Source organism: Crinia signifera, unplaced genomic scaffold (genome assembly GCF_055691185.1).
Source record: "Crinia signifera unplaced genomic scaffold, ASM5569118v1 HAP2_SCAFFOLD_157, whole genome shotgun sequence".
Taxonomy (NCBI): Eukaryota; Metazoa; Chordata; class Amphibia; order Anura; family Myobatrachidae; genus Crinia; species Crinia signifera.
In genome coordinates, this window is record NW_028142050.1 from 79,262 (window position 1) to 106,453 (window position 27,192).

General features: G+C 48.5%; 1 long non-coding RNA gene across 3 annotated transcripts in view; it reads right to left on the reverse strand.

The window, feature by feature from the left end:
- The window catches only part of LOC146053355 (uncharacterized), a 29,127-nt gene extending 8,819 nt beyond the window's left edge, over positions 1 to 20,308 (reverse strand). Inside the window, exons 1-5 of one of the 3 annotated variants that reach the window (XR_014467732.1) lie at positions 19,819 to 20,301; positions 16,934 to 17,086; positions 15,342 to 15,517; positions 5,484 to 5,660; positions 3,720 to 3,987 (exon numbers count right to left, since the gene is read on the reverse strand). This is a non-coding gene — a long non-coding RNA (uncharacterized LOC146053355). Of the gene's footprint in view, positions 1 to 3,719; positions 3,988 to 5,483; positions 5,661 to 15,341; positions 15,518 to 16,933; positions 17,087 to 19,818 lie in introns of those variants that run through there. The other 2 variants (XR_014467733.1, XR_014467734.1) reach the window with 2 other exon arrangements.
- Between the last annotated feature and the right edge of the window lie 6,884 nt (positions 20,309 to 27,192).

Consider the following 27,192-nt stretch of genomic DNA (forward strand, 5'->3'; position numbering starts at 1 on the left):
CCCCACTCGACTAAAGAGACATGTTCTTCCTGCTTATTCTCTACATTGTAGAAGTTCATGGACTTGATGTGGTCTATATTTTTGTGATTTCACCTTGATAGTTACCACGTTGAAAACCCCAGCTGGGCCGAATCACACTTCTTTACCCTACTGGTTTGTGTTATAAGCTAACAAAGCATTAGGAAATGTTTGTTTTAAGACGGTCAAATGTTTAATTAGTTAAATATTATAAGTGAGTCGGTAGGTGTAGGAGTCTACGCAGAAAGTTATAAAGGTGAGATGTGTTACTCTCACCTTTTACGTTATGGAAGCACGCCTTTATGGCTATTCAGATACAGTTTTTTATTGTTTTGTCTACCCCACTCTCCGGTTACCCACCCTTCTCCCCAACACCCCCTCAGGAAAGAAAGCAGCTCCTATTGTACATTTGTATTAATGATCCCGCCCACATTCCAGCTCCCTATGTTAATCGCCATAGTGGCTAAATATGGATTGAATGACTACCTTGACAACAATATTCCGGAATATTGTTGTCAAGGTAGTCATTCAATCCATATTCAGCCACTATGGCGATTAACATAGGGAGCTGGAATGTGGGCGGGATCAACTCCCCTGTGAAACGAAAGAGAATTTTAGTGCATTTGAACAAACTCAGTCTTGATTTGGTGTGTATTCAGGAATCGCATTTGCTACCTCAGGAAACAGTCAAACTCAATATGATGAAGTGGAAACTTCTGGCATCTTCCCCTTACACATCAAAAGCGAGAGGTGTAGTTATTCCAGCCAAAAATAATTTAGACATAGAAGTGGTTAAGGTCATCTCGGACCCTCAGGGCCGATTTGTGTTGTGCTAACTAAAATTTGATCACCAAGAATTTGTATGTATTAATGTGTATGCTCCTAATCAGTATTCCAATCCCTTTTTTAGGTAATTGATCGCTGTTATGTCCCCATTTTTGCACCTGCCAATGATATTATGTGGAGACCTAAACCTAGTCTCTTCTAACCACCTAGATAGACAAGAGCACCATACCTCTCCCCGCAGACTTCCCAAATTTGGCATCCCCAAATTCTGTGAGCAACTACAGATGCTAGACACATGGAGAGTGATGCACCCAAGAGAGCAGAATTACTCGTGTCTGTCTGCAGCCACGAACAGAATGTCCCGCATTGATTATATCTTTTTGTCCCATTTTCTCCTCCCCAAAGTAGAGTTTGCGGAGATGGCTCCGATTGTACTCTCGGACCATGCTGTGGTATACATTAAACTTCACCTCACCAAAAAACTGGCCACCCCCCCATCTTGGAGATGTCCCATAGCATTGGCATCATCTGTACACCTTAGAAATGCAGTTAAAACTGCTTGGGACAACTATGCTAGAGAGAACAGTGAGGCCGAGGAGGTAGACCCCTACTGTTCTGGCAGGCGTCTAAAGCCACGATCAGGGGAGAAAATGATCTCCCAGATGTTACATCTAAAAAAGAAAGTAAAGCAAGAGCATTTACGAGCTCAGCTGAAACTTGGCGACGCCTTCCGGGACTTTAGGACTTCCCCTTCTCCCACCACTAAATAGCTATCTATCTGCAAAAAGGACTTGTGAAGCCTCAATAGAGAGACCAGAATCCATATATTCATTTGCTAAAAGAGCGAGATTCCATAGATTTGGAAACAAATCAAGTAAACTACTCTCCTCACTACTACAGGGACAAAGGCCCCCTGCGACAATAAGACCACTACGCAACTCTCTTACAACATCTAATACCCAGACAGCACAGGTTTTTTGCGACTTTTATACTAACTTATACTCCAAACCAACCTCTGATCATACTATCAAATTTTGGGAAACTATCACACCACCCCAGATCTCTGAAGAGGATTCGAATTTCCTTACCCAGGAAATCACTTTTCAAGAAGTAGCCAAAGCTTTATCTAATCTTAAATTAGGTAAAGCACCTGGTCCGGACGGACTTACACCAGAATACTATAAACTGTTATCACGGAAATTAGTCCTGATTCTTACAAAGGTGTTTAATACTATAATGTCATCCAACACGATCCCTAGTCACTTTAATTCGACCATACTCAGAGTGATACCTAAGCCAGGCAGGGACTTATCCTCTCCCAGTTCTTATAGACCAATTTCTTTATTGAATATTGATTACAAGTTGCTCATGAAGATTATGGCAGAACGTCTCAAGCAAATCCTACCCAAGCTAATACATAAAGACCAGACTGGTTTTGTCATAGGGAGGAGCTCTTTGATTAACATCAGACGAGTGTTGGGAGCGGTCAATGCTTCCCAGTGTGCTGTGTCGGAGGACCCAAAAGCTATTCTATCTTTAGATGCTGAAAAGGCCTTCGATATGGTGCACTGGGAACACCTGCATCACACATTGAAACGCTTTGCTTTCCCAGAGACCTTTGTACGCTTCCTATCAACGGTATATGAGGGTGCCTCCTCCCGGATTATAAGTAATGGCCTACTGTCGGATCCATTGCCCATTTTGAGAAGAACGAGGCAGGGATGCCCCCTCTCACCATTACGGTTTGCTTTGGCTCTTGAGCCATTAGCTATACATCTAAGAGAATCCCCAGAATTTCAGGGGATTCAGATTCGTAATATAGAACTTTGTGTATCCTTATTCGATGACATGTTGTTGTTTCCGTCATATCCACAGTACACCATTCCATTGATATTCCGAATGTTACATAACTTTGGTACCTTCTCGGGATACAAAGTCAATGTAGACAAAATCAGAGCTACTACTTTTAAAAGCCCCCCCACCCACATTCCCACCTACTGATATATTACACTCAATAAAAATTCAAACATCCCATATTAAGTACTTGGGCATACAAATCCTTAATAGGCTATCAGATTTATATAGGAGAAATCATCCCCCAATTATGTCAAAAATCCTGAAGACACTCCACGACTAGACTTCCCTGCCCCTTTCCCTTCTGGGAAGAATTGAAGTTGTGAAGTCAGTGAAAATCCCGAGAATAATGTATCCAATGCAAATGCTCCCAACAAAAATCCTGTCCTCCGATGTTAAAACCTTAACACAGGCCTGCTCCAAATTCATATGGAATGGTAAGAAGCCTAAGATCTCCCTGGTGAAGTTAAACCTTTCTAAAGTTAATAGAGGTTTGGGACTCCCGGACATTACAAATTATTCCTGCTCTCTACTAACTTGAGTGGGGGTGGGATGGCTGCAGGAGGCCGACTTGTATTCTTTATTTGAATTGGACAAGGCTGTCCTCTTCCCGTACTCGCCCAAAGCCCTTATACACGTACCGAAGAAACAAATCCCATCACACGTATATAGCAACCCCTTGTTTCAGGATATGCATAGTGCATGGCACTTCATATGCTCTAAGATTGACCTAGACCCACTGTCTACGGAATGGATACCTATATGTGGCAATCCACTGTTCCCTCCGGGAATAAATAACCCAATTTTCAAGAGACTTGAGCGCAAGTCTCAAAAAACTAAATATACCCGGTGTTTGACCCAGGAGGAAAGACTTTATCGTTTACCACTCTTAAGGACAAATTTGGGCTACCAAATAATGCTCTTCCCAATAATCCAAATTCAACACTTCGTGCAATCTTTACCAACCCAAAATATTATGTCATCATCCCATTCCCTGCTCCACACTTGGGTGAATAAAATCCAGACCGACACCTTTAAATCAAAACTCATTTACACAGAGATGCAGAAGAATCCTTTATTTGTATTACAAGAAAAGACAAGGGATTCGTGGGTGCAAGACATCCCATCCCTACAAGTATCTGATATATTCAAGTACTATGAATCATCTATGAAAACTCTCCAATCTTCAGCCTTGCAAGAGACACATTAGAAGACCATTCATGGAGCTTTCTTGTTGCAGAGACAGCGAAGCTACTTTGACCCCAATGAGACGGAAAGAGGTCTCAAATGTGGCTATTATTCTGCATCTCTGTTCCATAACTTCTGGGACTGTGGGTACATAAAAAAGTTTTGGTTCAAGATTATACACTATATACAGAAGAACTTTTCCTAAAAAGTTAAACTTCAACCCATACCAGTAATATTCCTAAATTTTGACACATGGCAACTAAATAATAGCCAAAGACAACTCATACCATTTCTGACAATTTTGTTTACAGTGGCAAAAAAGGCAATATAGAAGTCTTGGATCACCAACCATAAACCAAACTTACCAGATGTGGAAGAATTATTAAATAGTTATAGGACTAGACAGATATAACAATATACAATCCATTCAATCGCTAAAGAAATCTTTCTTGAGGAAGTGGGAAGCATACATCAGAACTAAAACCTTGGCCACTCAAAATTCTAGAATCCCTTGACCTCCACCCGGTTATAGAATGATTAGACCCATGGAAACTGTTATGATCTGGGGGGGCAACACAGAATTGGGTACTTATGTATTATCTGGACTCCCATGTTAAATGCACCCCATTTTTTCATACCCCTACTATCCAACTAGGCATAGAGTTGATTTTATATAGTGTGGCGAGCGCAGCGAGCCACCGTGCCCGAAGCGTGGTGAGCGCAGCGAGCCCCGCAAGGGGACGCGGACTCATAAGAAAAACGGGAGTCCAGATATTACATAAGTACCCAGAATTGTTATAAAAATGTGTACTAATTGCTATGTTGTTATGTTCATACTTTAAAGGCTATACCCTCTATTCAGAGGAACACCCAATAATCAGTATTACCTTCCCAAACCTGCGGATCGCATATGTTAATCTTTCATCTGATATGGTAATTATTGTACTTAGACAAGTGGTATAATATGACGGTACAGACCGCATTGCCTCCTGTTACTAAACTGCGTTTTCCGAACCTCCCCTCCCCCCCCCCCCCCCCCTCTTTCACGTCCCCTTTTATTACTCTTTGTTGAATATAAATTTTATTTAGGAACCGTTCAGTCTATATAATATTTAAAATACTGCATGAGGAGAAGAGGTTAAGTTTATAAAAGGTTACTGAGAATGTTGCATATCCATAAAGCCAGCAGGCTGGCAAATTGCTACTCCTTTTTACATCATTGTTTAATTGTATGTACGCTCTCACTCATTCCCTCCCAAGTTGTCATACTTTTTGATTGTCGGTTCACTACTGTAAGTGACAAAATTTATGTTGTGATTTAATGTAAAACCAAATAAAAATATTTAAGAAAAAACAACAGATTATAGGACTGAAACCAGCAGGTAGGCAGTTTATAGTGCATGAGGTCAAACTTTCGGTTTTATGATCAAGAGAGTCATACAATACATTGGATAATAAGGAAAAACTGGACATAGGACTGTAACAACCAGAAAAGCAGCTTAAAAGCAAAATTACTTATGGCACTACATAACATAGTTTTAGAGACCTTCTAAATAACAAGATTTTAAATGAAAGCAAGCTAAAAATTGGATGGGTTATGGTATGCAGGGCTAGTATTCTTAAATGGAAATATTTACCTGTGCTTTGAAATTCATAAACTTCTGTTCCAGCATCTTCAGAGACACTGCACTGCATCCTGAAGACCTCTTGTACGTCCACCAACAAGCCTTACATTATATCCAGTGTTAGAAGACATTTGCTTTCTCTTGGCCAATGGATACCCAAAAACCTCAATATTCAATTGAGTAGCTGCCCTAGTGAGAAGTGGAAACAATAAAAATTAAACAATACCAATGACACATTTTATACTGATTAAGCACCCTACAGGAAGTTAGAGAACTGGATATACACTGAGTGGCCAAATTATTGACCCTTATATGCAGATCGGCCATAACTTCAAGTTGTTGCTGCTAGAGGGCCAGATAGCTATAATAAAGGGAATGCAGGACAAACGAAGCATCAATTGCACGGTGTTGCTTGCAAAGAAATGGGTAAAAACGTGAATAACCGAGTTTGAACACGGGATGATTGTAGGCGCTTGAACCGTTAGAACCAGTTTCAGCAAAACAGCTGCACTTGTACTTCAAAGCAGCAGTTATTAATGTTTACAGAGAGTAGACTACCAAGCAGAAAACCTGGTCTCATCGTCAGGCTTGTGGTCGTCACAAACTACGGAATCTGTCCAGTCCAACAGAAGAGCAACATGACATCAAATTGCGGAAATCTTGATCAAGGAGCAACTGTGAAGGTCTCTGAACGAAACTTAGCCGTATAGGATATGGAAGCCGATGACCTGTTCGAAAGCCTCTACTGTCTGTCTTGAACAAGAGCAGACGTCTCCAGTTCATAAGAATTGGACAGTAGACAGCTGGTAAAGGTTCATGTGGTCCGATGAAAAGTGTTTTCAATTACACCATGCAGATGGCAGGGTGCGAGTATGGAGAATACAGCACAAAAGCATGGACCCCAACTGCATTTCCACAACACTTCAAGTGGGTAGAGACAATCTTATGGTTTGGGGGGATGTTTTCTTGGCATTGGTTGGGTCATTTGATTCCTGTGGAACAACGTCTGAATGACCAAGGGTATTTGAGTGTTATCGCAGATCAAGTACATCCTGTTATGTTAATGGGGTATCCTGCTGCAAGAGTTTTCTGAGGTGGCTACTTCAGAAATAGTTGTAATTCCATTGGGTGTTACACCCGGACATTGTACCATGATAAAATTGAGAATGGCTGTAAGATATCTTTTTGAGTTGCGATGGGGTGGGAAAGGATGAAGTTTTCCACGTGTTGTAGAACTGCAGGGAAAGTTTATCATTATAGGAGGTCATGGTGGACTGTTTTTCCAACTAGAGAAGGTTGTAACAGTTCATTGAGGGTAGGAGGGTTTTTGGAGGTCCAGTGAATTAGGATGAGTTTTTTTAGAGATTGTTAAAATTCTAATAAGGAATGGTTGTGGAAGCCTCTGTCTGTAGATTCCCCGAAAAAAAGTGTAAGAAAACATAAGCAAGAAGGTCGAATAAGCAGCTTATTGATGAATGAGGTGACCTTATGCCAGAAACGTTTTATTTTTCCACAATGCTGGAAGGTAGCTGAAGAGTGATGGCATTTCTGACAAGTACCCGTTTCCTCTAATACAAAGTGCTTTCTTTGAGCCAGAGATATGTACGCCCTATGGAGAAAGCAGAAGGGTACCTCCTGAAGATATGCAGATTCGAGGTGTTGTAGGCCATATCGTAGTTCTTTCATAAATAGGTCATTTCTGTTATGTGAGGAATAAATGGAGTCCAAGGTGTTATAAAATTAGTCCATGTAGTGGTAGCAGCAGTATCTATCAATTGAGAGTAAAGAATCTTGGTATGATACCGTTTGGTAAGTAGCAGCCTCAACTGAGTGTTTATAGGATCAGGCGAACTCTGAAAATATCCCGGTTTGTGGAGAGACAAAACATGACAACGTAACTGCAGGTACATGTAAAATTGTTGAGAAGAGATTGTAAATTGCTCTTGGAGAGCAGAGAATGGATACAGATGTCCCCCAGGATCAAAGACATTGGATAGAACATCAAGACCGTTTTCCTTCCAGTGGTAGAAAGTTAATAGAGAATGGGGGGGGAGGGGGATAACACAGGGTTACCCCAGACATGGACATATGGAGAACTATGATGATTCCGATGTAATTTTATGTTTAAAGAGAGCCATGTGGCATATGTGTCTCTGAACATGATGTTAGGTTTAAAGTCAGTGGGAATGCTACGGAGATCAGAATGTAGAAGGCCAGCAGGAGAGTATGGGTAAAAGAGGGCTTGGTCCCAAATTAGTTTTATTATCACAGGAACACTGGAAGCTGGGTTTGACACAAAAAGCAGCATATCATCTGCAAAGAGAGATACCTTAAGGAATTGGAAAGTGCAGTTCATCTGATATGGTATCAGATTCCTCATACCACCTCTACTAACAGAGTCCATGTCAAGAAGAATCCATGCAGTATTAAGGACAAAAGGTGGCCCAACATTGTATTGAGGGCATGGCTACTCAGTGTATAGTAAATAAACCTGGACTGTATCTTAAAAACTTTTGTATTCGGATTAAGTAAAGCAAGCTAAACACAGTACTGAAGCCGCCAGGATGGCAGCTTACAGCACAACACCACAAAGCATGATGCCTTATGATCAAGGACTGAAAACCGTATACTATTAGTATTTGCTCTAAGCAAAAAAATTGCTTAGAGCATATATAAAGTTAATGGTCCAAGGGACCTTTAACTTTATAAAGATAAGTACTACTTTGTGACTATCCCATCACATATTATGCTTTTAAGCTAACCCACCCCCCTATTGTCCAAGGCCTGTTAGGGTGTCAGAAGCAAGAGTGAGTGGTGTGAGAGACAGGTGTCAGAAAGAGCAAAAGAGGAGCTAGAAAGTGGGAGAGGGGTGGTCAGGGAAAGAGCTTTGTGGAATAAGAGGTAATGAGAGAACGAGAGGTGCAAGAGAAAGCGTTCTGATAGAGAAAGGGGGATGAGGAAGAGAAGGACTGCGAGCAGGAGTAACAATGTCAAAGACAGACTGGATCAAGAGTCAGTGTCAGAGAGAGGAGGGGAGAGTGGGGGTGTCACATAGACAATGAAAGAGTATGTCATAGAGAAAGGGGTTAGACAGAGCGAGGATGTCAGAGAGCTAGAGAGATGATGCCGTGGAGAGGAGGGTGGTAGAGCAAGGGAGAGACTGCCAGAGAGAGAGGAAAGAGGGGAAACTGGAGTAGAGAGGGGAGAAAGACCAGGGGCTGAGAGAGATGAGTGGCGAGATGGAGTAAGAGTGAGGGTTGAAAGAAGGGGCAAGGGGGAAGAGAGGAGGGGAGTGGAGTACAAGGGTAGAGAAAGGATAGACAGCAGCTAAGAGAGTGGGTGACAGACAGTGGGTGGGGGCAGAGCATGGGAGAGAGAAAGGGGGGCCTGGGACAGAGCAAAAGAGGAAGGACAGGGTGGGGGCGAGAGGGTGAGCCAACAGGAGATGAGAGAAGTTAAGGAAACAGTGAGGTGATGGCGCTAAGCTGGCAGGTGTGAGACGATGGGGCGGGAGGGTGAGGTGACTAGGGGTGAGAGGGGGCGAGGTGAAGGGGTGATTCCACAGGGAGCGAGAGGAACTTTGTGGAATAAGAGGTAATGAGAGAACGAAAGGTGCCAGAGAAAGCGTTCTGATAGAGAAAGGGGGACAAGGAAGAGAAGGGTTGCGAGTAGGAGTAAGAATGTCAGGGAGAGAATAGAGGAAGAGCCAATGTCAGAGAGAAAGGGGGAGTGGAGATGTCACAAAGACAACAAAAGAGTACATCGTGGTGCGAGAGGGGGTAGACAGAGAGAGAGAGAGAGAGGGTGTCAAGGAGAGAGCTAGAGAGACGATGCCATGGAGAGGAGGGTGGTAGAGCAAGGGAGAGACTGCCAGAGAGGGAGGAAAGAGGGGAAACTGGAGTAGAGAGGGGAGAAAGACCAGGAGCTGAGAGAGATGAGTGGCGAGATGGAGTAAGAGTGAGGGTTGAAAGAAGGGGCAGGGGAAATAGAGCAGGGCAGGGGGGGTACAAGGGGAGAGAAAGGACAGACAGCAGCTGAGAGAGAGGGTGACAGACAGGTGGTGGGGGCAGAGTATAGGAGAGAGAAAGGGGATTGGGACAGAGCAAAAGAGCAAAGACAGCGAGAGGGTTAGCCAACAGGAGGCAAAAGGGGTTAAGGCAACAGTGAGGCAACGGTGCTAAGCTGGTGTGAGTGAGACGGTGGGGTGAGAGGGTGAGGTGACTAGGGGTGAGGGGGTGGGGTGATGGGGTGATTGCACAGGGGGCAAGAGTAGCTTTGTGGAGAAAGAGGTAATGAGAGAATGAGAGGTGCAAGAGAAAGTGTTCCGATAGAGAAAGGGGGATGAGGAAGAGAAGGGCTGCGAGGAGGAGTAAAAATGTCAGGGAGAGACTGAAGCAAGTGTTAGTGTCAAAGAGAGAAGGGGGGAGTGGTAGTGTTGCAAAGACAATGAAAGAGCGTGTTGCGGAGAGAAAGAGGGTAGACAGAGAGAGAGGGTGTCAAGGAGAGAGCTAGAGAGATGATGCTGGGGAGAGGAGGGCGATAGTACAAGGGAAAGACTGCCAGAGAGGGAGGAAAGAGCGGAAACTGGAGTACAGAGGGGAGAAAGACCAGGGGCTGAGAGAGATGAGTGGCAAGATGGAGTAAGAGTGAGGGTTGAAAGAAGGGGCAGGGGGAACAAAGCAGGGCAGTGGGGTACAAGGGGAGAGAAAGGATAGACAGCAGCTGAGAGAGAGAGTGACAGACAGGGGGCGGGGGCAAAGCATGGGAGAGAGAAAGGGGGTCCTGGGACAGAGCAGAAGAGGAAAGACAGGGAGAGGGTGAGCCAACACGAGGCGAGAGTGGTTGAGGCAACAGTGAGGCGACGGGGCTAAGCTGGCGGGGGTGAGACTATGGGGCGAGAGGGTGAGGTGACTAGAGATGAGAGGGGGTGAGGTGATGGGGTGATTGCACAGGGAGCAAGAGGAGCTTTGTGGAGAAAGAGGTAATGAGAGAACGTGAGGTGCAAGAGAAAGCGTTCCGATAGAGAAAAGGGGATGAGGAAGAGAAGGGTTGCGAGCAAGAGTAAGACTGTCAGGGAGAGACTGGAGCAAGTGTCAGTGTCAAAGAGAGAAGGGGGGAGTGGAAGCGTTGCAAAGACAACGAAAGAGCATGTCGTAGAGAGAAAGAGGGTAGACAGAGAGAGAGGGTGTCAAGGAGAGAGCTAGAGAGATGATGCCGGGGAGAGGAGGGTGGTAGAGCAAGGGAGAGACTGCCAGAGAGGGAGGAAAGAGGGGAAACTGGAGTAGAGAGGAGAGAAAGACCAGGGGCTGAGAGAGATGAGTGGCAAGATGGAGCAAGAGTGAGGGTTGAAAGAAGGGGCAGGGGGAATAGAGCAGGGCAGGTGGGTACAAGGGGAGAGAAAGGATAGACAGCAGCTGAGAGAGAGGGTAACAGAAAGGAGGTGGGGACAGAGCATGGGAGGGAAAAAGGGGCCAGAGGTAGAGCAAAAGAGGAGAGACAGGGTGGGGGCGAGAGGGTGAGCCAACAGGAGGCGAGAGTGGTTGAGGCAACAGTGAGGCGACAGGGCTAAGCTGGCGGGGGTGAGCCGATGGGGCGATAGGGTGAAGTGACTAGGGGTGAGAGGGGATGGGGTGACAGGGTGATTGAACAGGGAGTGAGAGGAGCTTTGTGGAGAAAGGAGGTAATGGGAGAACGAGAGGTGCAAGAGAAAGCGTTCCGATAGAGGAAGGGGGATGAGGAAGAGAAGGGGTTGCGAGCAAGAGTAAGACTGTCAGGGAGAAACTGGAGCAAGTGTAAGTGTCAGAGAGAAAAGGGGGGAGTGGAAGTGTTGCAAAGACAACGAAAGAGCATGTCGCAGAGAGAAAGAGGGTAGACAGAGAGATGGTGTCAAGGAGAGAGCTAGAGAGATGATGCCGGGGAAAGAAGGGTGATAGTACAAGGGAGAGACTGCCAGAGAGGGAGGAAAGGGGAAACTGGAGTAGAGAAGGAAGAAAGACCAGGTGCTGAGAGAGATGAGTGGCGAGATGGAGTAAGAGTGAGGGTTGAAAGAAGGGGCAGGGGGAATAGAGCAGGGCAGGGGGGAACAAGGCGAGAGAAAGGATAGACAGCAGATGAGAGAGAGGGTAACAGAAAGGAGGTGGGGACAGAGCATGGGTGAGAGAAAGGGGCTTGGGACAGAGTGAAAGAGTAAAGACAGGGTGGGGGCGAGAGGGGGTGAGTCAACATCAGTGAGAGGGCTTGAGGTAACAGTGAGGCAACAGGTGTAAGCTGACAGGGGTGAGGTGACTAGGGAGAGACCCTCACTTTCTCGCCCCATCGTCTCACCCCTGTCAGCTTACCCCCGTTGCCTCACTGTTACCTCAAGCCCTCTCACTGATGTTGACTCACCCCCTCTCGCCCCCACCCTGTCTTTACTCTTTCAGTCTGTCCCAAGCCCCTTTCTCTCACCCATGCTCTGTCCCCAACCCTGGTCGGTCAGCCTCTCTCTCATCTGCTGTCTATCCTTTCTCTCCCCTTGTACCCCCCTGCCCTGCTCTATTCCCCCTGCCCCTTCTTTCAACCCTCACTCTTACTCCATCTGGCCACTCATCTCTCTCAGCACCTGGTCTTTCTCCCCCTCTACTCAAGTTTCCCCACTTTCCTCCCTCTCTGGCAGTCTCTCCCTTGTACTATCACCCTCCTTTCCCCGGCATCATCTCTCTAGCTCTCTCCTGGACACCATCTCTCTGTCTACCCTCTTTCTCTCTGCGACATGCTCTTTCGTTGTCTTTGCAACACTTCCACCCCCCCCTTTTCGCTCTGACACTGACACTTGCTCCAGTCTCTCCCTGACAGTCTTACTCTAGCTCGCAACCCCTGCTCTTCCTCATCCCCCTTCCTCTATCGGAACGCTTTCTCTTGCACCTCTCGTTCTCCCATTACCTCCTTTCTCCACAAAGCTCCTCTCACTCCCTGTGCAATCACCCTGTCACCCCATCCCCTCTCACCCCTAGTCACTTCACCCTCTCGCCCCAACGTCTCACCCCCGCCAGCTTAGCACCGTCGCCTCACTGTTGCCTTACCCCCTCACACTTCCTGTTGACTCACCCTCTCCCCGTCTTTCCTCTTTTACTCTGTCCCAGTACCCCATTTCTCTCTCCCATACTCTGCCCCCACCACCTGTCTGTCACCCGCTCTCTCAGCTGCTGTCTATCCTTTCTCTCCCCTTGCATCCCCTGCCCTGCTCTATTCCCCCTGCCCCTTCTTTCAACCCTCACTCTTACTCCATCTGGCCACTCATCTCTCTCAGCCCCTGGTCTTTCTCTCCTCTCTACTCCAGTTTCCCCTCTTTCCTCCCTCTCTGGCAGACTCTCCCTTGCTCTACCACCCTCCTCTCCCCGGCATAATCTCTCTAGCTCTCTCCTTGACACCCTCTCTCTCTGTCTACCCTCTTTCTCTCTGCGACATGCTCTTTCGTTGTCTTTGCAACACTACCACTCCCCCCTTCTCTCTTTGACACTGACACTTGCTCCAGTCTCTCCCTGACAGTCTTACTCTTGCTTGCAACCCTTCTCTTCCTCATCCCCCTTTCTCTATCGGAACGCTTTCTCTTGCACCTCTCATTCTCTCATTACCTCTTTCTCCACAAAGCTGCTCTTGCTCCCTGTGCAATCGCCCCATCACCTCACCCCCTCTTACCTCTAGTAACTTCACCCTCTCGCCCCATAGTCTCACCCCCGCCAGCTTAGCCCTGTCACCTCACTGTTGCCTCAACCACTCTCGCCTCCTGTAGGCTCACCCTCTCCCTGTCTTTCCTCTTCTGCTCTGTCCCAGGACCCCCCTTTCTCTCTCCCATGCTTTTCCCCGCCCCCTGTCTGTCACCCTCTCTCTCAGCTACTGTCTATCCTTTCTCTCCCCTTGTACCCCACTGCCCTGCTCTATTCCCCCTGCCCCTTCTTTCAACCCTCACTCTTACTCCATCTTGCCACTCATCTCTCTCAGCCCCTGGTCCTTCTCCCCTCTGCATTCTAGTTTCCCCCATTCCTCCCTCTCTGGCAGTCTCTCCCTTGTACTATCACCCTCCTCTCCCTGGCATCATCTCTCTAGCTCTCTCCTTGACACCCTCTCACTCTGTCTACCCCCTTTCTCACCGCAACATGCTCTTTCGTTGTCTGTGCGACGCCTCCACTCCCCCTTCTCTCTCTGACATTGACACTTGCTCCAGTCTCTCCCTGACATTCTTACTCCAGCTCGCAACCCTTCTCTTCCTCATCCCCCTTTCTCTATCAGAACGCTTTCTCTTGCACCTCTCGTTCTCACATTACCTCTTTTTCCACAAAGCCCCTCTCACTCCCTGTGGAATCACCCCATCACCTCACCCCCTCTCACCCCTAGTCAGCTCACCCTCTCACCCAATAGTCTCACCCCTGCCAGCTTAGCCCCGGCACCTCACTGTTGCCTCAACCCCTCTCGTCTCCCGTTGGCTCACCCTCTCGCCCCCACCCTGTCTTTCCTCTTTTGCTCTGTCCCAGGATCCCCTTTCTCTCTGCCATGCTCTGCCCCCACCCCCTGTTAGTCACCCTCTCTCTCAGCACCCATCTATCCTTTCTCTCCCCTTGTACCCCACTGCCCTGCTCTATTCCCCCTGCCCCTTCTTTCAACCCTCACTCTTACTCCATCTCACCACTTATCTCTCTCAGTCCCTGGTCTTTCTCCCCTATCAAATCCAGTTTCCCCCCTTTCAGTCAGTCTCTCCCTTGCTCTATCACCCTCCTATCCCCAGCATCATCACTCTAGCGCTCTCCTTGACACCGTCGCTCTATCTGTCTACCCCCTTTCTCTCTGCAACATGCTCTTTCGCTGTCTTTGCAACACTTCCACTCCCCCCTTCTCTCCGACACTGACATTTGCTCCAGTCTCTCCCTGACAGTCTTACTCCTGCTCGTAACCCTTCTCTTCCTTGTCCTCCTTTCTCTATCAGAACACTTTCTCTTGTACCTCTCGTTCTCTCATTAACTCTTTTTCCACAAAGCCCCCCTCACTCCCTGTGGAATCACCCAGTCACCTTACCCCCTCTCACCCCTAATCACCTCACCCTCTCGCCCCATAGTCTCACCCCCGTCAGCTTAGCCCCGTCGTCTCACTGTTGCCTCAACCCCTTTCGCCTCTTGTTGGCTCACCCTCTCCCTGTCTCCTCTTTTGCTCTGTCCCAGGCCCCCCTTTCTCTCTCCCATGCTCTGCCCCCACCCAGTCTGTCAAACTCTCTCTCAGCTGCTGTCTATCCTTTCTCTCCCCTTGTACCCTACTGCCCTGCTCTATTCCCCACCCCCTTCTGTCGACCCTCACTCTTACTCCATCTCGCCACTCATCTCTCTCAGCCCCTGGTCTTTCTCCCCTGTGTACTCCAGTTTCCCCTCTTTCCTCCCTCTCACAGTCTCTCCCTTGCACTATCACCCTCCTCTTCCCGGCATCATATGTCTAGCTCTCCGACATCCTCTCTGTCTAACCCCTTTCTCTCCACAACACACTCTTTCGTTGTCTTTGCGACACCTCCACTCCCCCTTCTCTCTCTGACATTGACTCCTGCTCCAGTCTATCCCTGACATTCTTACTCCTGCTTGCAATCCTTCTCTTCCTCAACCCCCTTTCTCTTTCAGAATGCTATGTCTCGCTCCTCTCGTTCTCTCATCCCTTCTTTTTCCATGAAGCTTTCCCTGACCACCCCTCGCCTTCTTCTAGCTCCTCTCTTTTGCACTTTCCGACACCCTGTCAACCATGCCACTCACTCTTACTTCTACCACCCTAGCAGACATTGTAGTGACAGTAGGGGGATGGGGAAACTTAAAAGGATAATATGAGAAATTGGGAAAACAAATTAAAATCTATATTTACCTGTGCATCGAAATCCATAAAATTCTTGCCCAGCATCTTCAGAGACTCTGCAGAACTGTATCCTGTGTCCCACCACCAAGCTGTTCATAAAATCCAGAGTGATTGAAGACTTTGGCTTCCTCTTGCAACATTGCAAACTTTTTCCAAAAACCTCAATATTCAATAGAGTAGCTGCCCTAGTGAGAAGGGGAAAACCATTCAAGTAAGTTTTTGTATTAGTTTACAAACCTATCAAATTTAAACGCACAACACTGTACAGGAGGTCAATATACCGCATGATGCCATACAAAAACAGATATAGTTAATGTCGGGATTGCCCATAAGGGTACAGGGTAAACCCACAGTGGACAACTCTGTCCAAGGGCCCTCTTACTCTTCGAATAGGTTTCCAGAGTGGAAACTTGATATTATACATAACCCCAATTTATAAAAACACGCTTATACAATTTAGAAAACAATATATGAAACACAACTAAAGGCAGCCCAACAACTGTTCCCTGAAGGCTGAACAACATAAACTAGAACATACACCACAATAGTGGTATGGTGCCTGAATATTAGGATATATATTACAATATTAGGACTTGAACCAAAATTTAAGGTATTAAAGTCCAAACTCCAGTGAAGCAAAGAGGTATTCGTCCAATACGTGTTGTATTTGAATGATCCTGCAATAGGCTGGCACAGAATATACAGCAGATTGTTCCTCAATTTAGGGGCAGATTTATTAAGCTCGGTGAAGTGATAAAATGTCCGGTTTTTATCACCGACCAATCAGCTCCTAACTGTGAAGTTACAGGCTTAGTTTGAAAAATGACAGATAGGAGCTGATTGGCCGGTGATAAAAACCAGACACTATCACTTCACTGAGCTTATTAAATCTACCCCTCTGTTCTTTAAAAATAAACAGGTAATATACTAGGAAACTGAACTGATGCCTATCCTTTTAAAACATTGACATCAACTGATTTCATCATTCTGATTCACCCAAAAAGTTGGTTACATTGATGCCTATTCTTCCAGACTTATAGCATCAAATGTAACCTTTGAAGTGTAGCTCCGTCTCCTACATGCAATACCTTGATTCTGACTGGCAGAGCTACACTTCAAATGTTTAAATTGATGGCAATTATCTGGAATAGGCATACCTTACATTTTGGATGAAATCATTATATTGAGGCACCAAAGCATAGGCCACTAGCACTAAATTTTGGGATACAGACCCACGCAGAAAGAAACCCCAGGCAAAAGTGAGAAATTACACAGGTTTTAAAACAATCCCGGGTTCGGTTTTTTTGCCAAGATACATGTAGTATCCTAGCATTTAGGATGCCATCGGTCATAATACTTACCCCACCATCCCAAAAGGGAATATCTGGACAGGGTCTCTGACTGCACCCTAACCGCGCACCTGACCCTAACCCTTCCCACTAGTGCCTAATACTAAACCCTATAACACATCGCCAACATCTAACAACGATTGTCATTTTCTCCCATACATTTCCAGATTTTTGTTCCCAGATAAATCTTTGTGTGTACACATCTTAACCCCCCCTTCCCTGGCTGCAATCTCAGCTGCCCTGATTACTTACCGAATGGGATTACGGCTGTCTGTATCCTGGCATCGGTGTCCTGTTCCATTCAGAGCTCCATCGCCAGTCTCGTGAGGGCAGTCGGGATGCTGGCATCTGTATACTGACGTGATTCTTCTAGCATGATCTTTGCTGACATGATTTTAAGGCATCCTGTTGAAAACAATTGAAAATGTACATGTGGATGAGATACAGGCTCAGTATGGCAAGGATAAGTCATATGCACAATATACTAATATTTTAGCTGTACAGAAACACTAACCATACGCTGCACAAAGCATCATTTAATATAAGGGAATGTTAGATGCAATACCAAGACAAGGCTGTAATCTGCTCCATTACCACAGTATTACATAAAACCATTGTTGTATTTGTTATTTTATTAATGTAGTTCACCCTGAGTGCTGAAGGACCAAGGACCAAGCAGCACACTCCAAGCAGCAGAAGTCTGTATCATTAATTATATTTCATAAGCAGTGAATGTGGGGCAAGATATGCAAATGTGTGTGTGTGTGTGTAGGGGGGGGGGGATAACAAATAGAATGAATGCTGAGAATACATATAATGAATGGCTGGTATAAAAAAATTAAGGAGTAGGTGAAAGAAATTGCAGCTGGGAGGGGTAAAGTGGGGACTTTTTGAGCTCACCCTGTCTGAATACCAGCAGCTGGGATTACGATGTCGGTATACAGACCCCCGGGATCCTGGCCGCCAATGAGTCATACCGAACACATTTAAACTGTGGCGTAGAAAGGATAGGCTGTGATGAGGAAGGGTTGGGAGAGAATTCCACCATAGGGCAGTCATCCATATGTATTTCACTGATAGATATCTCTCTCGCTATCTATCTATCGATATAGATTTTTTATTTATTCATTAACAGTTTCTTATATAGAACAGCAAATTCTGTTGTGATTTAAATACATATACTCACAGGGCCTGCACTACTGTTGCTTCCTCATGGAGGTACAGGGAGTATGCACAAATAAAGCAGGCAGACAGGTACTGTATTAAGCCTTCGGGGGGGGGGGGGGGGGGGCAGGGCACCTTAGAATGACACTCCTCCCCCAAAGGACTTAATAGAGGTAACACCTACAGCAGGCCCGGCCAACCTGTGGCTCTCCAGATGTTGCTAAACTACAAATCCCATCATGCCTTGACACAGTTTTGCTATAAGGTAGTGTTAAAACTGTGCCAAGGCATGCTGGGATTTGTAGTTTCACAACATATGGAGAGCCACAGGTTGGCCAGGCCTGAACTACAGGACGGGAAGTGCTTTCTGAACATACTGAAGTCCCTTCTGGGGGCTACACTACACTACATAATACATCATTACACTAGATACAACTACCTGCCACACTACATTCCTCACAACATTAAAACACTGCAGCCTGAGCCCCCCCTTCTAGTTAACTTACCATGATGCCAATGTGGGGCACCTGGTCCACTAGAAGAGTATATGGCAGCATACAATTTGTGACACCCTTATGGTGCATACACACTGTACAATTTTTTTGACCAATTTCATTGAAAGACATTTCCATTGAACCCAGTGTCCTGGACGAAAGATCTAGCTACAGTTTATAGGCTCTTTTTGAAAGATATCCAAACTGAGCTGCATGCACAGTTGACTAACAATCTTGATGAACAACTGGCGGGTATGCACATCATCATTCGTCGCAAACGCACTGAAAGATATTTTGACCAATTTCATTCAGAATTGCCGAAATTAACAAAGTTGGTCAAAAAAGTTGGTCAATAAAATTGTACAGTGTGTATGCACCTTTAAGGTGCATACACAACGTCCAATTTTTTGACCAATTTCGTTGAAAGACATTTCCCTTGAATCCAGTGTCCTGGACGAAAGATATTAACAACAGATGAAAGATCTAGCTACAGTTTATAGGCTCTTTTTGAAATATATACAAATTGAGCTGCATGCACAGTTGACGAACAATCTTGATGATTGCGCATCATCATCCGTCTGTCACCAATATCTTTCGTCAACATCTTTCATCCAGGACACTGGGTTCAATGGAAATGTCTCAACAAAATTGGTAAAAAAAAAAAAAAAAAAATTGTACAGTGTGTATGCACCTTTACTTACTCAAAAAGGAAAGCAGTCCGACTCTCAGAAATAAATTCCGCAGCCTTTAACTTAACAATCAGATTTGCACCAGTGGCAATCAGATCTGTAGTGTGTGACACTCAGCGTCAAACAAGTCTGCAGAGTGTGACACTCACCCAATAACCCAGTAACAATCAGATATACAGACTGTGGCACTCAACAATCAGATCTGCAGCCACCAGCAGTGCACTCTGTGCAGAGACCTGTGACTTACTTCCCCTTATACAGCAATGGTTGCATTTCAGGAAGTTTCTAAGCTCTGCACCAAATACCCATATGCTCAGTTACAGCCTGGGCTCCAAATTGGGACTCAGAACTCGCTGGTGCCTTACCCAAACCATGCCAGGAAATGGGTGAAATAATGATGCCATTCTGCAGGAGTGTGAAATAATGACATTCTGCAGGGTGACAGTAGGTAAAGAAGAATGGTGCAGTAAAGAGAGCGTAGGAAGTCAAGATGGTGCCCAGAGAGGCATAGGGGGGAGGGGTGGTGGTGGACCGAGGTCCAAATGGCGGGAAGGCCCTTTTCACACCTGGCACCCTTGCTAGCCAGTCAGGAGGAGCGGGGGGGCGAGCCTGGCCAGGAAGTGGTTAAATGGCAGGGGAGGCAGCAGTAGAGCTGGACAACAAACAGATATCCTCCATTCAGCAACAGCTCTATCCAGCTAGCAGGGGGAATAAAGGTATCACAGCATCATTTAGCAGCAGCTCTATCCCAGTGAGCAGAGGGGTGAAAGAAACCACAAGCATCCCTTACCTAGCACAGATCACAGAGCAGAGGACCCACAGCTGGGGTTTCGGGAGCAGCAGCAGTCCGGTTCATCCAGCCCCATAGCTACTAGCAAGCAGCCAAAATCGCCTGAAGAGATCCAGCAGCTTCCAGCAGGCAGCCATATGTGTCCAAAAACCTAATCCATGTGCCGCGGTCACGTAGCAGCATCGAGGCTAAGCCCAGAAAAAGCAGGAAGTAACCCAGTAGATTCAGGAAGGAAGGAAACCATAGAGGGAGAAGCCGTCAGCAGCCGCACACAGGAGCTCGGCTTGGAAGTGCTCCACCTGGTGGCCCCAGAGCAGTTAAACACCAAGCAGGAGCAAAGAAAAGCACTTTTCTTTGCTCATGCTGGCCGTTTAGCTGCCCTGGGGCCACCAGGGGGAGCACCTCCAAGCCGAGCTCATGTGTGCTGTAGCCGGCTTCTCCCTCTATGGATTCCTTTGTGCCTGCTGGGCTCCTCCTCCGCTTCCTCCCTGAATCTCCGGTAGATGCGAAATTATAGTGGGCTAAAGGACCTGTGATGACATCACACCCACGTGACCCACTGTGATCAGTGGGAGGAGTCAGTACACTGAGTTCCATTTCCTCCTTCCTTTCCTACTGAAGGCAGGAGCAGTATGTGCTGCGGAGTGCGGACTGTGTGTGTGAGACATCCCAAGTATCAGGTACACATACACCCAGCGGCACTCTTTCACCCGCCCGGTGGGCACCCCCTACGTCACCTGCTCTTACCACCCACCTTACCCGGCGGAACACACCCCCCCCCCCCCTCCATCGACGGGCACCTTCTCGCCCGGCAGCACCCTCCGCTCCCGTTCTTATCCTGCACCACCACCCGCACATCCTGCCCCCACACTTTACCCCCTGCACATCCTGCCCCCACACTGTCCCCCCCTGCACATCCTGCCCCCACACTGTCCCCCCCTGCACATCCTGCCCCCACACTGCCCACCCTGCACATAATACCCCACACTGCGCACCCTGCACATAATACCCCACACTGCCCACCCAGCACATAATACCCCACACTGCACATACTGCCCCCACACTGTCGCCCTGCTCATACTGCCCCCACACTGTCCCCCCTGCGCATACTGCCCCCACACTGTCCCCCCTGCACACACTGCCCCACACTGTCCCCCCTGTGCTTACTGCCCCCACACTGTCCCCCCCTGCGCATACTGTCCCCCCTGCACATACTGCCCCTGGAATCGGTACATCTGTCAGAACAGAATTAAGTCTACAGTCATTAGGTCGACTGGCCCCAAGGTCGACATGACTTAAGGTCGACATGGTTTTAGGTCGACAGTCATTATATCGACATGAGTTTTTCACTGGTTTTTGACCCGAATGTCGACATGGACACAGTTGGAGTTGAACCGCAGCCCCTTGCTTCGCTCGCTGTGCTTCGGGCACGGTGCCTCGCTATGCTCGGCACACTTTTTTATTCTCCCAGTGGATGGTAGGGCATGAAATACCGCCTGTCGGCACATGTCGGCTCAAAAAACAGTGAAAAACTCATGTCGACCTAATGACTGTCGACCTTGGCCCATGTCTACCTTCCGGGGTCGACCTAATGACAGTCGACATAAGTCTCTTCTGACTCATAAGTCTCTCTTCCTGTGGAACCCCCTTCTTCCCGCTCGACAGGTACCCCCCCTTCTTACCTGGCATGGCCCCTTCCTGCCTCTCGCCCAACGGCACCCTCTGCTCTTCTCAACGCTCCCGGCTGGCACCCCGCCCTTCTCACCCCGCCACCCCCTGCACTTATCAAAACACCCCTGGCGGGACTACCTCTGCACTTTAACCCCCCTCCACGCGCTTCTCACCCCCTGTGACACCTCCCTTACCCCGTTATCCTCCCTGCTTCTCACCCGCCCAGCGGGCATCGCCCAGGGGCTCCCCCCCCCCCTTTACTCTCTCCTGTACGGTTGGCACCCCACCAGCTTCTCACCAGGCAGCAGCCACCACGCCCCTCCATTCTTATCCTATGGCACCCCTTTCTTCCGGCCCGACGGGCACCCCCTCCCCACTTCTTACCTGGCATACCCCCTCCCCGCTTCTCACCCGACAACATCTCCTGACCCGGCCACCCCCTGCAATTCTCACCCATCTGACGCCCCCGCCCCCTCCTTCTTACCAGGCACCCCAAACCCCCTGCTTATCTCCACGCCAGCGTCATCCCCCCTCTGCTTCTACCGTACTTACCCAGGCACCCCCCTTGCCTCTCACCTGCACGGTGACACCCCTGTCCCCTGTTCTTACCCTGTGGCACCTCCTGCTTCTCACCACCCACATCCCCCCCCCTGCTTCTCACCTGTCTGGCTGACACCCCACCACCCTCCCGTGCTTCACACCCCACTCCCACCCACACTTACCCGGTCATCCCCCCGCCTCTCAACTCCCCTACCCTTCCCACACATGCCCGGCGGGCATCTCAAACCCCCTGCCTGTTTACCCGGGCACCACCCCTTGCTTCTCACCTACTCGGCGGCATACCCCCCTTGCACTCCCTGCTTCCCAACAACCCCCACTTCTCACCTGTCTGGCGGGCACCCCCCAGCTTCTCAACCGGTGCTGGTGAGAATGAGACCTGCCTCCTCTCCCCCTTTTGTGTTGCCCCCTCTTGCCTTCTTCACCCCTCCGTTTTTCCCTCTTTCCCCTGTCTCTCACCCTCTCTCTCTTCCCTGCTGCTGACTTTTTTTTCTCTCTCTCCTCTGCTCTCTTCCCCCCTGCCCCCTCTGTATCAACCCTCACTCTGCCACAGTCTGTCTCTCTCCTCCCCATCTTTCACCACGCTTCCTCTCTCTCCCTGGCGCTGTCTCTTTCGTTCTCTTCCTGATACCATCTCTTACTTCATCTTTGACACTCTCGTTTTCTTTCCCAGGCACCTTCTCTCCCCCATTCTCTCCCTGACACGCTCACTCTTGCTCCCATCTTTCTCTCTCTCTCTCTCTCTCTCTCTCTCTCTCTCTCTCTCTCTCTCTCTCTCTCTCTCTCTCTCTCTCTCTCTCTCTCTCTCTCTCTCTCTCTCTCTCTCTCTCTCTCTCTTTCTCTTTCTTTCTTACTCCTGCTTGTAACTCTGTCCCTCTTTTGCTCTTCTTCCTTTCCCTGACACCCTACCCCTTGCACCACTTTTTCCAAGAAGCCTTCTCCCTCTTTCTCGCACCCCTTGCCCTTTCTTGCTCCTCTTTTTTGCAGTATTTCCCCAACATCCTCTTTGACATCACTCCACTCACTCTTTCTTCTGACCCCCCCCACCCAAGAGACTGCACCCTATCACAACCGACCACAGTGTTTCATTCCCCTTCCCACTGGCTTCACACCTAGTTGCATTGTTCCCCCCTTCTCCTAACTGTGCCCCACCTCCGATCTCCTACTCGGCAGCAGTGTCGCCCCCCTCTCTCCTAGTCACAGTAATCGCACTCAGTGAAAAATAAAGTGTGTGTCCCCGGAACCCCTCTTTGTTAAGTTGGGGTCCTACTCCACAGTTTTTGGGTCCCATCACATAACGCTTTTGAGCAGTGGCGTAACTACAGAGGGTACAGGGGGATGGCACCGCTATGGGTCACGGCCGCTTGGGGGGCCCCATGGCCCTGGAAGGCAATCCCCTGCACCCTTTTTATTCTCCAGGTGTTTTTTTATATTAATATTGCCGATCGGGCATGGCTGCTCTGCCAACCGACTGCCCAACCCCCCTTAATTAACTGCCCCCTCCCTTCAGTGGCTGCATAAGAGACCCTGCACTACCAGTGAGGATGATGGCACATGAGACCTGCGCCACCGGTGCCTGGGCAGAGGAGACCTACTACACTACTGTTTGTACTGGGGGGGCTCCCCTCGAAACACAAACACCTACTCTCCCTCACCACCCTTCTTGCCTCTCCTTCTCCTCCCCAACACTGCCTCTATCCCCTCTCTCCCACCCGCCTCTGTGTCAACTCTCCCCTCTTTTTTTTTTTGCTGACTCCTCAACCCCTTTTCTCTCTCCCCCCGCCCCCTTCTCTTTCGTGCTCTCGCTTGTCGCTCCCCTACTGCCTCTCCTCTCTCCCCTGCGCCTTTCTTTCTGTCAGCAATATCTCTCATCTCCTCTTTATTTCTCTCTCTGCCCCTAGCCTTTCTCCTTTTTCTCCTTCCTGCTTTTTCCCTTTCCTCCCTCTCTTAAGGACAGATGTATCAAGCTTCAAAAGTGATAAAATTGAGAGTGATAAACAGCTAGCCAATCAGTTCCTCCCTGTTATTTTTCAAACCCAGCCTGTAACATGACAGGTAGGAGCTTATTGGCTGTCTGTTTATCACTGTCCATTTTATCACTTTTGAAGCTTGATACATCTGGCCCTTACACTCATAAAACACTGCTGCCTCTCCCTCTTATTCCTCTCCCACTGCTGGCTGTGAGTGGGGCACTGCTGCCTCTGGCAACTGAACTAATGGGCCCTACACACGGACCGATAATCAGCCACTTTCTGAGCGATTTTACATAATTTTACTAAACAGCTCAGAAAGTGGCTAAATATCGCTGTGTGTGTAACCCACACAGCGATATGGACGCGCAGCCCCGTGGGACCCTGATGAATAACAGCCTTGCCTGTAAATGTAAAGTGATCACTCAGAACGCCTTGTACATCTCTGCTGTGTGGTGGCTTCTGAGTGATCACTGAAGGGGTCAACCCGGCCGGTCACACAGCCACCTCGTTCCTATAATGTCTCAGGTACCTGGCTGCCCAACTCTCACTGTCTGCCTGCAGCAGAAAGCTCTGACCAGCGGGAACTTCCTGTCTGGACTCTGCAGCATGTCCCAGGAGGCTGGTGGGTGGCATGCAGCGGTCTCTGGCAGCGCAGGGTTAGGCGGGGCAGTGCTGGTGGACAGGGGGTCCCTGCAGCGTATGTGAGATTATCAGCAGTGTTCCTGCAGTGGATGGGAACTACTAGTTCCCATCTGCCGCAGAGACCCTGCCGCTGACTTCACATACGCTGCAGGTACCCCCTGCCCGCCAGCGCTACCCGACCCTGTGCTGCCAGACCCCGCTGCATGCCACCCACCAGCAGGCAGGGGGTCCCTGCAGCTTATGTGAGATCAGCGACGGGGACCCTGCGGCGGATGGGAACTACTAGTTCCCATCTGCCGCAGGGACTCCGTGGTGACTTCTCATACGCAACAGGGATCCCCTGCCCGCTAGCGCTAACCTCTAGAAGCACCCCTCTACCTCTAAGATGCCCTGTGCACCTCTTCCAAGATGCCCAGCTCCCTCCTCACCCTGAGATGCCCAGATGCAGCACCCGGACCCCTCCCCCACTCACGGCAATTCCGCCCCCACTTGCAGCACCCGGGCCCTCCCCCACTCGTGGCACTTCCGAACCCCTCCTCACCCTAAATAAACTGAGCCTTGTGGTGGCATTGTCTCAGCGGTGGTCTTGGTCCCCCTCATCCAGCGGCGTGGAGGAAATAAAAATTCAAAATGGCCACGGCCAGACAATCATGGCTTGTCATTGCCCCACCCCCTGGAGCTGGCTATATTAACCAGTTCAAGACGGGGCAGCCAGTCCGATGGCGGAGGGGGAGCAGAGAAGAGCTCCAGAAGAACAATCCCTGGGAGGTGGTGGAGGCCATGCAAAAGAGCTTAAAAAGGCAGCTGCCCCAGGTGAAGACTCCGCAGAAGCCCTGGGGGGGCAGGAGCCCCCCTGGGTGAAGACAAGATGAAGTTTAATAAAATATTTAAAAACCTGTGTTTTTTTTATATTTCCTTTACAGGGGGGCTATAGGTACCAGCAAGGGCGTAACTACCATAGGTGCAGGGGGTGCAGCTGCTATGGGGCCCACTTTGCCTGTCAAAGTATCATGTGCTGTATACATTTTTCAGCATTAGATGATAAATAGGGACCCTTAAAAACTTTTGCTATGGGGCCCACATGTATCTAGTTATGCCACTGGGTAACGGCGAGCCATTAATGCCCCACATGCTGGTACCTGTGGTTCTCCCAAGTACCAGCATGTGGGGCAGGCTTGTGGGATACTGGGAAAAGTCTTAAGACCTTGTGGGTACCCTCTAATATCCAAGGTCTTAAGACGATGCCCAGTATCCCATAAGGACTTTGTGAAAAGGAATTACCGGTAGGTATTAAATTCCTATTTTTACGGTTTAAACAAGCTATCAACCCTGTACCCACCGCTCGGGTGCAGGGGCTAGCCTGGGGCTTCAGTCCAGGCCTGGGTTGATTAGTTAGGGTGGGTAATGTTTTGGCCATGGGACCCCATCGAGAGTATCCCCTGGCTGCAGCATTATACCCCCTTCTAGTGGAGCCTGGTGCTGGTCCCCAAAATACGGGGAACCCCTATTCATTTTGTCCCCTGTATTTTGGAAACCAGGGCCGGCTCAAGAGCCTGGTGCGTGTCCTCCATATCTTGGGAATCAGGACCACTCCGAGCTCTGGGCTGGTCATGAGGGGGGGGGGGGGGGGGGGAGCAGGAGGAGAAGAACCCCACAACATTTTTTTTTAGACTCAGGGCATGGCCACATAATAGTACAAATTCACATTACACCACACAATAGTGCCACTTAAACACACTACACCAGCTAGAATCACTTGGACATGCTGAGCCAGGGTTACGCACACCATAATGCCTGTTAGGCATTATGCCACGCACAGTCATGCCCATTATACAACATACCACACCATTATGCCCATAACACAACATGCCACACACCGTAGTGCCCCAGTACTCCTGCTTATACATACTGTATGATGCCTCCAGTAGTGTCCCCCCCACACAATTCCTAAAGTAACGCCATTACAGATAATGCCCACAAATGTTCCACCACATAGGGGCAGATTTATTAATGGGGCTATATACGTTTAAAATAACAGGTCCCGCTTCTCCTGCATAACAAAGAGAAGTGGGCACGCTTATAACCTTGATGTATGATGCAGGCGGCTGTCGATAAGGAGAGATGTTATTTCCTGTCTCCTCAGCTCTCTTTATTGGCGGCCAGGCAGCACTGCGCGAGCGCATTGTAAAAAAAAAAACCTCCCCTGGTCGGCTCTCTGGGCATGCGCAAGATTTTGTTATCGCAAGATCTCCAGCGCAGCCCAGAGCCAGCAGCAGGGCTAGTGCTGTCCCCACAGTGGGGATAGGACAACGCTAGCCCTAAGCTGGAGAAGCAGCTGTTACTACATCGCCCCGGCCGCTAATTGCTGGGGGGGATTACAGAGGACAGCCGCGCCGAGCGTTACTCTTCAGGCTGTCCATAGAGCACGTTAGGTGTGCTGTTAACACATATAAAAAAACGTAATCCCCCAGTTAACCAGCATTAAGTGCAGATATGCACTTAAAATTAGTTGATACTTCTGCCCTTTAAC